Source organism: Salvelinus alpinus, chromosome 21 (assembly GCF_045679555.1).
Source record: "Salvelinus alpinus chromosome 21, SLU_Salpinus.1, whole genome shotgun sequence".
Classification (NCBI taxonomy): Eukaryota; Metazoa; Chordata; class Actinopteri; order Salmoniformes; family Salmonidae; genus Salvelinus; species Salvelinus alpinus.
This window is the reverse complement of record NC_092106.1, coordinates 24,763,741-24,777,958: the sequence shown is the minus strand read 5'-3', so window position 1 is coordinate 24,777,958 and position 14,218 is coordinate 24,763,741. Positions and strand designations below refer to the sequence as shown.

General features: G+C 45.7%; 1 protein-coding gene and 1 long non-coding RNA gene across 2 annotated transcripts in view; one reads left to right on the top strand and one right to left on the bottom strand.

Annotated features, from left to right (window-relative positions):
* Positions 1-14,218, bottom strand: part of LOC139548594 (cell adhesion molecule DSCAM-like) — a 149,107-nt gene that overhangs the window by 123,444 nt on the left and 11,445 nt on the right. The gene's annotated exons all lie outside the window — the stretch shown is intronic.
* LOC139548627 (uncharacterized) lies at positions 4,812-5,192 on the top strand. The gene is made up of 2 exons (XR_011669734.1): positions 4,812-4,921; positions 5,024-5,192. It is a non-coding gene; the product is annotated as an uncharacterized lncRNA (long non-coding RNA).

Sequence of the window (14,218 nt, the reverse complement as noted above, 5' to 3'; positions counted from 1 at the left end):
TGCAGTGATCTGTGAGCTGTTCTGACAGCTGGTGCTTAAAGCTAGTGAGGGAGATATGAGTCTCCAGCTTCAGAGATTTTTGCAGTTCATTCCAGTCATTGGCAGCAGAGAACTGGAAGGAAAGACGACCAAAGGAGGAATTGGCTTTGGGGGTGACCAGTGAGATATACCTGCTGAAGCGCGTGCTACGTGTGGGTGCTGCTATGGTGACCAGTGAGCTGAGATAAGGCAGTGCTTTACCTAGCAGAGACTTGTAGATGACCTGTAGCCAGTGGGTTTGGCGATGAGTATGAAGCGAGGGCCAACCAACGAGAGCGTACAGGTCGCAATGGTGGGTAGTGTATGGGGCTTGGTGACAAAACGGATGGCACTGTGATAGACTGCATCCAGTTTGTTGAGTAGAGTGTTGGAGGCTATTTTATAGATGACATCACCGAAGTCGAGGATCGGTAGGATGGTCAGTTTTACGAGGGTATGTTTGGCAACATGAGTGAAGGATGCTTTGTTGCGATATAGGAAGCCGATTCTAGATTTAATTTTGGATTGGAGATGCTTAATGTGAGTCTGGAAGGAGAGTTTACAATCTAACCAGACACCTTTGTAGTTGTAGTTGTCCACGTATTCTAAGTCAGAGCCGTCCAGAGTAGTGATGCTGGACGGGCGGCCAGGTGTGGGCTGAGATCGGTTGAAGAGCATGCATTTAGTTTTACTTGCGTTTAAGAGCAGTTGGAGGCCACGGAAGGAGAATTGTATGGCATTGAAGGTCGTCTGTGGAGGTTAGTTAACACAGTGTCCAAAGAAGGGCCAGAAGTATACAGAATGGTGTCGTCTGCGTAGAGGTGGATCAGACAAATACCAGCAGCAAAGCGACATCATTGATGTATACAAAGAAAATGTATACAAGAATTGAACCCTGTGGCACCCCCATAGAGACTGCCAGAGGTCCGGACAACAGGCCCTCCGATTTGACACACTGAACTCTATCAGAGAAGTAGTTGATGAACCAGGCAAAGCAATCATTTGAGAAACCAAGGCTGCCGAGTCTGCCAATAAGAATGTGCTGATTGACAGAGTCGAAAGCCTTGGCCAGGTCGATGAATACGGCTGCACAGTAATGTCTCTTATCAATGGCGGTTATGATGTCGTTTAGGACCTTGAGCGTGGCTGAGGTGCACCCATGACCAGCTCTGAAACCAGATTGCATAGCAGAGAAGGTACGGTGGGATTCGAAATGGTCGGTAATCTGTTTGTTAACTTGGCTTTCAAAGACCTTAGATAGACAGGGTAGGATAGATATAGGTCTGTAGCAGTTTGGGTCTAGTGTCACCCCCTTTGAAGAGGGGGATGACCGCGTGTCACGAATCCCGCTTCCTGAGTCTGTTTTTGCCTGTGTTCTGTCCTGGAGTGTTTTTCCGGTGTCCTGGAACGCACCCTGTCTGGTTGCCGGGCGACATAGCTAGTTGGGAGATCTCTGATTACCCGCACCTGTATCCCATCAGCTATCTGCACACCTGGTCCTGATCATCACCCCTCATTTACATTTACATTTACATTTACATTTAAGTCATTTAGCAGACGCTCTTATCCAGAGCGACTTACAAATTGGGGACTGAACCGGTTAAGATGTTGTTGTCGGGGAATCATTCAGAGGTTATCTCTTTCTTCATTCTGCCTTCGCCCCATGTTCCTCTGGTTCTTGGTTACCCCTGGCTGAGAGAACACAAGCCCTCGTTTGATTGGGTGACGGGTAAGGTAACTAGTAGGAGCATTGAGTGTCATGCTAACTGCCTTAGGACTGCCTGTTCTCATGCTGTTCCCAGTCAGGTCAGTGAGTCTGCTCCTCCTGATTTGTCCCTGGTTCCAGAAACATATCACGATTTGGGTGAAGTATTCAGTAAGCAGAAGGCTCTGTCACTTCCTCCCCACCGACCTTATGACTGTGCGATTAATCTGTTCCCTGGAGCTGCCTTTCCCAAGGGACGGTTATACAGTATCTCTCGACCTGAGCGTGAAGCCTTGGAGACCTACATCAAGGAGTCTCTAGCTGCAGGTCTCATTCGCCCCTCGTCATCACCCCTGGGAGCAGGATTCTTTTTTGTGAGCAAGAAGGATGGCTCTCTTCGACCGTGTATTGATTATCGGGGGTTGAATGATATTACGGTCAAAAACAAGTATCCCCTGCCCTTGATGAGCTCTGCTTTCGACTCTTTACAGGGTGCTACGGTGTTTACGAAGCTTGACCTACGCAATGCTTATCATTTGGTTCGGATCAGAGAGGGGGACGAGTGGTTGACTGGGTTCAATACACCTATGGGACATTTCGAGTACCAGGTGATGCCGTTTGGACTGACCAACCCTCCTGCTGTGTTCCAAAGTATGGTGAATGACGTGCTGAGAGATATGATTGGTATTTTTGTGTTCGTTTACCTGGATGATATCCTCATCTTCTCGAGGGAGCTTTCTAGCCACGTCCAGCATGTCAAGCAGGTCCTGCAGCGGTTATTGGAGAACCGCCTGTTCGTGAAGGCTGAAAAGTGTGATTTTCACGCCCACACTACGTCCTTCCTCGGGTACATCATCTCCAGGGGAGAGATCAAGATGGACCAAGAGAAGGTTCGGGCGGTTCGGGATTGGGCCCAGCCCGGTACGAGATTGCAGCTCCAGAGATTCCTGGGGTTTGCGAACTTCTATCGGAGGTTTATCCGTGATTACAGCCGGGTGGCCGCCCCTTTAACTGCCCTGACGTCTTGCACCAGAAATTTCTGTTGGACTCCTGAGGCAGACCGAGCATTTCTGGACTTGAAGAGCCGATTCACCAACGCCCCGATTCTCTCTCAACCTGACACTTCCCGTCAGTTTGTTGTTGAGGTGGACGCGTCTGATGTGGGGGTGGGCGCCATCCTGTCCCAGCGTAGCTCCACTGACGGTAAACTCCATCCCTGCGCCTTCTACTCTTGTCGTCTTTCACCAGCAGAGAGAAACTACGATGTGGGTAACCGGGAGCTTCTCGCTGTGAAGCTTGCCTTGGAGGAGTGGCGCCACTGGTTGGAGGGAGCGGAGCAACCGTTTGTGGTCTGGACTGACCACAAGAATCTGGCTTACGTGCAATCGGCTAAACGTCTCAACTCCCGTCAGGCCAGGTGGGCTTTGTTTTTTGGACGCTTCAATTTTTCCCTGACGTTCCGACCTGGGTCGAAGAACGGCAAGGCGGACGCCTTGTCCCGGATGTTCTCCAAGACGGAGGAGAGTGGGGCCAAGACTGAGACGATTCTTCCCCAGAACTTTGTCGTGGGAGGCGTTACATGGAGGATTGAGGATGTGATGGCGGCCCTTCGGACGCAGCCCGGCCCCGGTAACGGTCCACCCGGTCGGTTGTTCGTGCCTGAGTCGGTCCGTTCTGCTGTCCTTCAGTTGTCCCACGCCAGCAAGATAGCTTGTCACCCTGGCGTTGCTCGGACTATGGCGCTACTGCGCAGACGATTTTGGTGGCCTGCCATGGGAGAAGATACCCGGAGGTTTGTTGCCGCTTGTCCTGTTTGTGCGCAGAATAAGAGTACCAATCGGCCCAGCTCTGGGCTTCGTCACCCCCTACCTATTCCCCGGCGACCTTGGTCGCATCTGGCCCTGGACTTTGTCACGGGGTTGCCCTCTTCTGTTGGGAACACGGTCATTCTGACCATTGTGGACAGATTCAGCAAGTTTGCTCACTTTGTCCCCATCTCCAAGCTTCCATCTGCCACTGAGACGTCCGAGATCCTTGTTAGGGAGGTTTTCAGGGTCCACGGGTTGCTCAGTGACATTGTTTCTGACCGTGGTCCTCAGTTTACCTCTGCTGTCTGGAGATCCTTCTGTTTGGCCATTGGAGCTACAGTCAGTCTCACATCTGGATTTCACCCCCAATCTAATGGTCAGGCGGAGAGAGCCAACCAGAAGATGGAGTCCACGCTGCGCTGCCTTGTCTCCTCTGATCCCACCTCTTGGTTCTCTCAGTTACCCTGGGTCGAGTATGCCCATAATACTCTCCCTTCATCTGCCACTGGGATGTCTCCCTTCCAGTGCCTGTACGGTTACCAACCTCCCTTGTTTCCTTCTCAGGAGAGGGATCTCTCCGTTCCCTCTGTCCAGGCCCACATTCGTCGTTGCCACCGGACCTGGCATCGGGCCAGGAAGGCCCTCCTTAGAGTTTCTGACCGGTATCAGATCCAGGCGAATCGTCGCCGTATTCCTGCCCCCGCTTATACCGTCGGAGATAAGGTTTGGTTGGCTACACGGGATCTTCCTCTACGGACTGAGTCGAAGAAACTGTCACAGAAGTTCATTGGTCCGTTTGTGGTGGAGAGAATCATTAATCCTGTTGTGGTCCGACTCAAGTTGCCTGCAACGCTTAGAGTACACCCCACCTTTCATGTCTCCTGCCTCAAGCCGGTTCTCCTCAGTCCTCTGTTGCCCCCTCCTCCTCGGATGATCGGAGGTGGTCCTGCCTACACGGTGCGCCGCATCATGGACTCCAGACGGCGGGGTCGAGGGTTCCAGTATCTCGTGGATTGGGAAGGATATGGCCCAGAGGAGAGGAGTTGGATTCCTCGGCGTCAGATCCTTGATGCTGACCTGCTTCGTGACTTCTACCGCCTCCACCCTGGCGCTCCGGGTAGTCCGCCCGGTGGCGTTCGTCGGAGGGGGGGTACTGTCACGAATCCCGCTTCCTGAGTCTGTTTTTGCCTGTGTTCTGTCCTGGAGTGTTTTTCCGGTGTCCTGGAACGCACCCTGTCTGGTTGCCGGGCGACGTAGCTAGTTGGGAGATCTCTGATTACCCGCACCTGTATCCCATCAGCTATCTGCACACCTGGTCCTGAAAATCACCCCTCCACTTCATAAGCTCTGACCTGACATCCATTCCCTGCCGGATCGTTAGCCATGAACAGTATGTTGTGCCAGCGTATCAGCCTCCAGTTTGATAGAGTTTGTTTTGTTGTTTTGTACGTCTTGCTTGCCTTGAACTTACCTCCGTTTGTTCTGTCTACAGTCATTCACCCGGAACACTCACCCCATCCCTGCCTGGTCGTCGGTGGCTTCTGTTACTCCCTTGGATCTGCCTATTCACTCCCATCAACTCACCTCCGCTGCCCGCTCCGCCACCTGGATCTTTCTACCTCTACGTTTAAACTTGTAAATAAATACTCACCTTCGTCCTACTCTCCTTGTCCTGGTCTGCTTCTGGGTTCTACTTTAGAAAACCGTGACACCGCGGAAGCTTTCCAATCTTTGGGGATCTCAGACAATACGAAAGAGAGGTTGAACAGGCTAGTAATAGGGGTTGCAACAATTTTGGCAGATCATTTTAGAAAGAGAGGGTCCAGATTGTCTAGCCCGGCTGATTTGTAGGGGTCCAGATTTTGCAGCTCTTTCAGAACATCAGCTATCTGGATTTGGGTGAAGGAGAAATGGTGGGGGCTTTGGCGGGTTGCTATGGAGGGTGCCGGGCAGTGTCCATTGCTCGTGTTTCTTGGCCCAAGCAAGTCTCTTCTTCTTATTAGTGTCCTTTTATAGTGTTTCTTTGCAGTAATTCAACCATGAAGACTTGATTCACGCAGTCTCCTCTGAACAGTTGATGTTGAGATGTGTCTGTTACTTGAACTCTGTGAAGCATTTATTTGGGCTGCAATCTGAGGTGCAGTTAACTCTACTGAACTTGTGCTCTGCAGCAGAGGTAACTCCCGGTCTTCCTTTCCTGTGGCGGTCCTCAAGAGAGCCAGTTTCATCATAGCGCATGATGGTGTTTGCGACTGCAACTTGAAGAAACATTCAAAGTTCTTCAAATTTTCCGGATTCACTGACCTTCATGTCTTATATTAATGATCGACTGTCATTTTTCTTTGCTTATTTGAGCTGTTCTTGCCATAATATGGACTTGGTCTTTTACCAAATAGGGATATCTTCTGTATACCACCCCTACCTTGTCAAAACACAACTGGTTGGCTCAAATGCATTAATAAGAAAATAAATTCCGCAAAGGAACTTTTAACAAGGCACACCTGCTAATTGAAATGCATTCCAGGTGGCTACCTCATGAAGCTGGTTGAGAGAATGCCAAGAGTGTGCAAAGCTGTCATCAAGGCAAAGGGTGGCTACTTTGAAGAATATAAAATACATTTTGATTTGTTTAACACTTGTTTGGTTACTACATGATTCCATATGTGTTATTTCATAGTTTGGATGTCTTCACTATTATTCCACAATGTAGAAAATAGTAAGAATAAATAAAAACCCTCGAATGAGTAGGTGTTTCCAAAGTTTTGACTGGTATAATATGTATGTTTACTTGTAAATACATCAGGACAGTAGTTATTTACTTTGCCATGATGAAACCAATACATGCTTTTGTTATGGACCTGATGTTTACAGTGTATTTAATATGGACCTTTTTAGTCATCATCTAATCCTTGATACCGCTTAAATCACATTCATTACATAAAAGTAAAATAACAGGCCTTGCTCATAGACAACATTGAACATGTATGCTGCTTTGGTTGAGCAGGGGAGCAACAAGGGGGAAAGAGTGTTCATGATGTAAAAGTATGTGTCGTTACGTGGCTCCCTTGGAAGGGAGGGAAACACGAAGTGGGACCAATTAGCATCAGGTGGCTCAGTGCTAATTTCTAGGTGGTTGATTACTGAGTGGTGTATAAACTAGGTGTACAAAACATTATGAACACCTGCTCTTTCCATGACATATTGATGTCACTTGTTAAATCCACGTCAATCAACGTAGATGAAGGGGAGGAGACAGGTTAAATAAGTATTTTTAAGCCTTGAGACAATTGAGCCATGAATTGTGTATGTGTACCATTCAAAGGGTGAATGGGTAATACAAAATAATAATAATAATAATAATAATAAATGCCAAGATTTAAGTGCCTAAATATTGTATGGTAGTTTGTGCCAGGGATGCTGGGTTTTTCACACTCAACAGTTTCCCATGTGTTTCAAGAATGGTCCACCCCCCAAAACACATCCAGCCAACTTGACACAACTGTGGGAAGCATTGGAGTCAACATGGGACAGCATCCCTGTGGAACGCTTTCGACACCTTGTAGAGTCCATGCCTCAACGAATTCAAGCTGTTCTGAGGGAAAATATTGGTGCAACTCAATATTAGGAAGGTGTTCTGAATGTTTTGTACACTCTGTGTATAACTACTCCTGGCTGAGCATGATCCTGTGCCTGCCTGCTGCCTAGCCTACCTCTGAATCTTTGTCTGGTGTCAGAGTCCGTGCCTAGCAGTAAATGGCTTACCAGTGACAGCTAGCTAGGCCTCCCTGGGGATAAAACATTTTAGCACTTCATACATTTCTAACAAGGTTTCAAATCGCAGTGGTTTCCACCCTCTCTATGCTCCAGCGGCTCTGGCCCGCAAAGAGATACACACAACCATCCATGCACACACGCACACACAAATACAAAATAAAAACGAATAATTACAACAACAACAACAAACGTCCATATTGCTCTACTCAGCTGTTTCTGATGTGAGAGTTTCTGTTCAGTCCAGAGGTAAGTTGGCTTCAATGGTAACCACTCTGACTTATCAGTTGAACCCATTTACTGTAGTAGGCGTGAAAGAAAACACACTCCTGTATAACCAGTGGCTCATCCATAATTATATTTCTTAGGGGACACTATGAGTCAGTCGGACAGTGTTGTCTATGGCAAAGAGTCGGCCTGAGAGTCCCTGGCTGTGACTGAGATCATTCCTTAATGGGTGATGGAGGCGCTTGCTGAGCATTAGCCTCCTCAGACTGATCAATCTGTCAATGGCAGCCATACACACATAGGACAGACGATAGGGGTGACTCATGATGCACACCCACACATATGATTTCACAGACACTTAAGGGTATCCTGAGTCTAGCTGCATTACGCCCATGACTTCCAACAGAAGGCCTCTCTCTCTCTCTCTCTCTCTCTCTCTCTCTCTCTCTCTCTCTCTCTCTCTCTCTCTCTCTCTCTCTCTCTCTCTCTCTCTCTCTCTCTCTCTCTCTCTCTCTCTCTCTCTCTCTCTCTCTCTCTCTCTCTCTCTCTCTACTAGCATCAGCAACATACTGTAGCTACAGGAAGGTTTGAATTGTGTCTATGAATGACCTAGGCTTATCCATTGAAGCCCATCATGATTTGCCCAATAATAAATAAATAACATTGATTGAGAAAAAAAGCAGTTCTATCAAGATTGTGGCTGTTTAAATATTTTAAAATGGAGTGAAAATCGTATTGCTCTGTATGGGTCTGTAGCTGCGTTAAAGACTCAATTGTAAAATAATACATCAAAATCCTATCAAATTGTAATTAATTCCTTTTCAGCTGGGGCTAAACATAGAACCCTTATTTGTGGCCTATTGATAATACAGCCTCAACCTGTAGGTGTGCTAATATTAATGAAAAATCCTCTTTGAAATCATCAACGTGTATTTATTTATTTTTATTTAACCTTTATTTAACCATTGAGACCCAGAGTCTTTTTTCAAGGGAGTGTATTTATTTTATTTCACCTTTATTTAACCAGGTAGGCAAATTGAGAACACGTTCTCATTTACAATTGCGACCTGGCCAAGATAAAGCAAAGCAGTTCGACACATACAACAACACATAGTTACACATGGAGTAAAACAAACATACAGTCAATAATACAGTGAAAAATAAGTCTATATACAATATGAGCAAGTGAGGTGAGATAAGGGAGGTGAAGGCAAACAAAATATATATATAAATAAATAAAAATATAAAAAGGCCATGGTGGCGAAGTAAATACAATATAGCAAGAAAAAAAAAAAGTAGAGTAGAGATAGTAGAGATAGAAAAAGTAGAGATAGAAATAATGGGGTGCAAAGGAGCAAAATAAATAAATAAATACAGTAGGTAAAGAGGTAGTTGTTTGGGCTAAATTATAGATGGGCAATGTACAGGTGCAGTAATCTATGAGCTGCTCTGACAGCTGGTGCTTAAAGCTAGTGAGGGAGATAAGTGTTTCCAGTTTCAGAGATTTTTGTAGTTCGTTCCAGTCATTGGCAGCAGAGAACTGGAAGGAGAGGCGGCCAAAGGAAGAATTGGTTTTGGGGGTGACCAGAGAGATATACCTGCTGGAGCGCGTGCTACAGGTAGGTGCTGCTATGGTGACCAGCGAGCTGAGATAAGGGGGGACTTTACCTAGCAGGGTCTTGTAGATGACCTGGAGCCAGTGGGTTTGGCGACGAGTATGAAGCGAGGGCCAGCCAACGAGAGTGTACAGGTCGCAGTGGTGGGTAGTATATGGGGCTTTGGTGACAAAACGGATGGCACTGTGATAGACTGCATCCAATTTATTGAGTAGGGTATTGGAGGCTATTTTGTAAATGACATCACCGAAGTCGAGGATTGGTAGGATGGTCAGTTTTACAAGGGTATGTTTGGCAGCATGAGTGAAGGATGCTTTGTTGCGGAATAGGAAGCCAATTCTAGATTTAACTTTGGATTGGAGATGTTTGATGTGAGTCTGGAAGGAGAGTTTACAGTCTAACCAGACACCTAGGTATTTGTAGTTGTCCACATATTCTAAGTCAGAGCCGTCCAGCGTAGTGATGTTGAACAGGCGGGCAGGTGCAGGCAGCGATCGGTTGAAGAGCATGCATTTAGTTTTACTTGTATTTAAGAGCAAATGGAGGCCACGGAAGGAGAGTTGTATGGCATTGAAGCTCGCCTGGAGGGTTGTTAACACAGTGTCAAAAGAAGGGCCAGAAGTATACAGAATAGTGTCGTCTGCGTAGAGATGGATCAGAGAATCACCAGCAGCAAGAGCGACATCATTGATGTATACAGAGAAGAGAATCGGTAGGAGAATGTATAGGTATAGGTAGGTGTCTTAAATAATTAATCAATAATTGGTGATGTTGTTCATATTTTAGAAACATTACAATCCCTATTGCATTGATTAAAAAGTAAGATATGTTGAATATAATATTTGACGCCTTTCTAAAATTCTCTGTCACTGAAACATTTCTGTGTTACAGATATTTGGTGGTTTATCAAGAGCAATCAGAGCCAGTGACTGAGAAAGAACACAGATGCAGCACACATTACATTTCTAAAACTAGTGGCACAAGAAGTCCTTTCCAGTCATTTCAAACAGAAAAAACACTGATGAATACAATTCCCAAACAAAAAGCCATCTCTTAATTTTGACTTGAATACCTTTTACACTGGGAGTACATATTTAATCTATCCTACTGAGCCATTAACTTTATGATGGTATTCTTATATTTTATTATTTCTTATTGTTGTTGCATTGTTGAGAAGGAACCTGCAAGTAAGCATTTAGTTGGATGATGTATACCATGTGTATCCTGTACATACGACTAATAAGACTTAAAACTCATAAAAGAAACTCAATTTAGCACAGTGTAGTCATAACAAAGATTGGTTTGATAAGACCAACTGCAGAGAAGTCAAAGGTCCTTGTGGATCTAATCATACTGAGTATCATGTCACTGCACTGCTACACCCATTCCTTACCAAACAGGTCTACATGAGTTCAACCCAGGTACAACCTCCTCAGAAGCCCCACAAAGCGTCATGCTTCTCATGCCCGAACAACTCCTCTCAAACCTAACCACTTACTAAATAACCACAGAGGAAATGTGTAATTGCCATAATTTTTCATGAGCTGAACCATAAAGTCTAAAGAAGTGACACTGTTCAATAATGTTATATATGCATCCATAATTATCCAAGCTTTTTTTCTATCAGCAAAGCTGGAGGGAGAAGAAAAAAGACAAGGCCACTTCATCGCCACCGTCTTTTTTCATTGAGAAGGGGGGAGAATTCTATTTGGGAATATAAATCCAAAACATATCCCCAAACAGATTTCTATTTTCTGAGATTAGCAAATGTTGTAGATGTTGGAGAGCCCAGAGATGGGAATCTAACCATGAAAACAAACAAGGAAAATGTTTATGCCAGAGGCACATGATGCTTTGCGTGAGGACCACATATATGACCAAAAATATTTGGACACCTGCTCGTCGAACATCTCATGACAAAATCATGGGCATTAAAGTGGAGTTGGTCCCCCCTTTGCTGCTATAACAGCCTCCACTCTTCTGGGAAGGCTTTCCACTAAATGTTGGAACATTGCTGCAGGGACTTGCTTCCATTCAGTCACAAGAGCATTAGTGAGGTCGGGCACTGATGTTGGGCGATTAGGCCTAGCTCGCAGTCAGCGTTCCAATTCATCCCAAAGGTGTTCAATGTGGTTGAGGTCAGGGCTCTGTGCAGGCCAGTGAAGTTCTTCCACACCGATCTCGACAAACCATTTCTGTATGGACCTCGCTTTGTGCACAGGGGCATTGTCATGCTAAAACAGGAAAGGGCCTTCCCCACACTGTTGCCACAAAGTTGGAAGCACAGAATCGTCTAGAATGTCATTGTATGCTGTAGCGTTAAGATTTCCCTTCACTGGAACTAAAGGGCCTAGCCCAAACCATGAAAACAGCCCCAGACTTATATTCCTCCTCCACCAAACGTAACAGTTGGCACTATGCATTCGGGCAGGTAGTGTTCTCCTGGCATCCGCCAAACAACAATTTGCAATCTATTATCCTTTTACTTCAGTATTGAAATTACGTCAATTAACATCAACATTCCATAGCACCAGATGGCTCCTCTCTCATTTTAATATGAAAATAACTCTCAATCACACTGCCATTATGCAACTGCCTTGTTGTGATTTTTGGATGTAATGCTTAGCATGATTATTATCTGCGCACAAAACAAGCTCCCATATTAACATATAGGTGCAGTGTGAAAAACCAATGTTTACACAACACAGTTGTCATGAATATGATTATGAATATAAATATGAATATTCAAATTTGTTGAGTTAAGCTGATCAATCAAAGGCAGTAGAATTCATCAGCTGACAGGCAGGTGTAATCAGCCATCACAGAGGGCTTTCAGGACTATGGAGGCGCTTCATTTAATTCAACGTGCAATCGATGCTGATGGAACAAACACTAACAACATGTATGCATGCTTTAACTCCTTACTGCCTCCCTCTAATGAATACAGCCACATGTACAGTTTATGTACTGCATTTGCTTGGATGTTTACTGTTTAAATTGAAATCATCCATTAATGCTATTACACATTTTGCCCATCATTTTATCATGAGCTCATCTGACAGACATAGAGAGCAGAAAAAGAGATAAAAAAATAGGGAGATCCAGAGAGAGTTGGATGGTGGACTAATCAGTTGGGTCCAAGTATTTTATAGGGCACCCATGTAACGTATGGTGAGCCAGTGGCCCGTCGTCGGGCTCTCAGTTGGCATGGGCATACGGGGCAGAGCAGGGCATGGGCACACGGGGCAGGGTGAGGTGGGGCGGGCAGCTGCTGCACTGTGACAGGCTCTGTCAACCAGGAACGCTGGGTAATTAAAGCAGCTCTCTGTGCTGTGCCTGGGGGGTGGCCTGGGATCAGGAGCAGAGACAGGAGACGGGGAAGAAAAGGAAAGAGGTAGGGGGCAATGAGGGGGGTTATCCAATGTGAGTAAGCATTCTCCTCTTTCTGCCCAGGGGCTACACACAGGGCTTGTACAGGAACTTGCTAAATGACAGTCTCCCAATTTGCTTTCATGAATATTAACCAGGACATGACAGAAGAAAGGGGCCGCTGTCTGCTCTGCTCTGCTCTGCTCACTGGTGATATGCAAAGACAGATCCATCGTCTGATGTCAGAGGAGTAGGATATGGTAAAGCGGAGCCCCACGGTGGACCTCTCTAGATCTACTTTTATTTTCATGTGTTAAATGGGTGAGAGTGGATGTCTCATTAATAGAGAAGGAGGCAGCAGCAGCATATCTCAGTAGGGAGAATGTCAGCGCTCCAGACGTTGATGTCTAAATCATGCTGCTGATGAACCAACGGGAGGGAGAGAATCTGATGGGGGATTACAGTATACTGTATACCAAACTATAGCAACTCCCTCTGCTGCTACTACAGCTGAATAAAAATACCAGGGTAAAAATAATACTATTTTGTGGTGCAATACGAACATTAAAGTGTGGAGAAAGAGTTTCTTTGAGGCATTAACCGAGCAAACTATTTGCATATTCAATCAATTGTATTCTCATGAGAATACCAAATTCTTAAAATGACTCAATGATTGTCCTCCTCAGTGCCCATACTTTTCAAGGCTGATTCAAACTGCAAGCCACACTGATAAGGGAATACTAAGGTTTCTTTATTTCTCAAGAAATTGGTAGTGCAGCATTTTCATATTGGGTCGACTTTCCACAAACAAATTAACATAAATTAAAACAACATGGTGTATTTATGGCAAGCTGAAGCTAATCCCCTTGACAAATCCTGTGAGCGTCAGAGTGAGTAGCATGGGGGAGTCAATGCGTATCGACTAAACTTAACCACTGCTTAAACCTACAGAGATAATGCCAAGATGTTAGACCATCTTCATTTAATGATATAGTAGACCAACACTGGGTGGCAACCTTTTAGATGAGGAGGGCATAGTCACACTGGACTGTATGAATAAAGAAAGAACAGTGAACCTTTTGAGTATAGTATGCTGAATCCTTCTTATTGTCATGCCCTGACATTAGAGAGCCTTTTTTATTCTCTATTTGGTTAGGTCAGGGTGTGACTTGGGTGGGCAAATCTATGTTTCTATTTCTTCGTTGGCCTAGTATGGTTCCCAATCAGAGGCAGCTGTTTATGGTTGTCTCTGATTGGGGATCATACTTAGGCAGCCCTTTTTCCCACCTTAGATGGTGGGATCTTGTCTATGTCTAGTTGCCAGCGAGCAATACATAGCTTCACGTTTCGTTGCACTTTGTTATTTTTGTTTGTGAGTTTCATCGGAATAAAACATGTGGAACTCTATGCACGCTGCGCCTTGGTCTACTCATTTCAACGTCCGTGACAGAAGATCCCACCACCAAGTGACCAAGCAGTGTGCCCAGGAGTGGAGGACATCCTGGACCTGGGAGGAGGTAATGGCAGGGGACAAGACCCTGCCATGGAAGCAGGCGGAGGCAGCGAGAGAAGAACGGCGACGAGACCAGGAATCAAGGAAACGACGGAAGCCCGAGAGGCAGCCTCCAAATTTTTGGGGAGGGGGCACACGGGGTGGCGAGCGGAGCAAAGGTGGGAACAAGAACCATCTCCCTGTAATTACG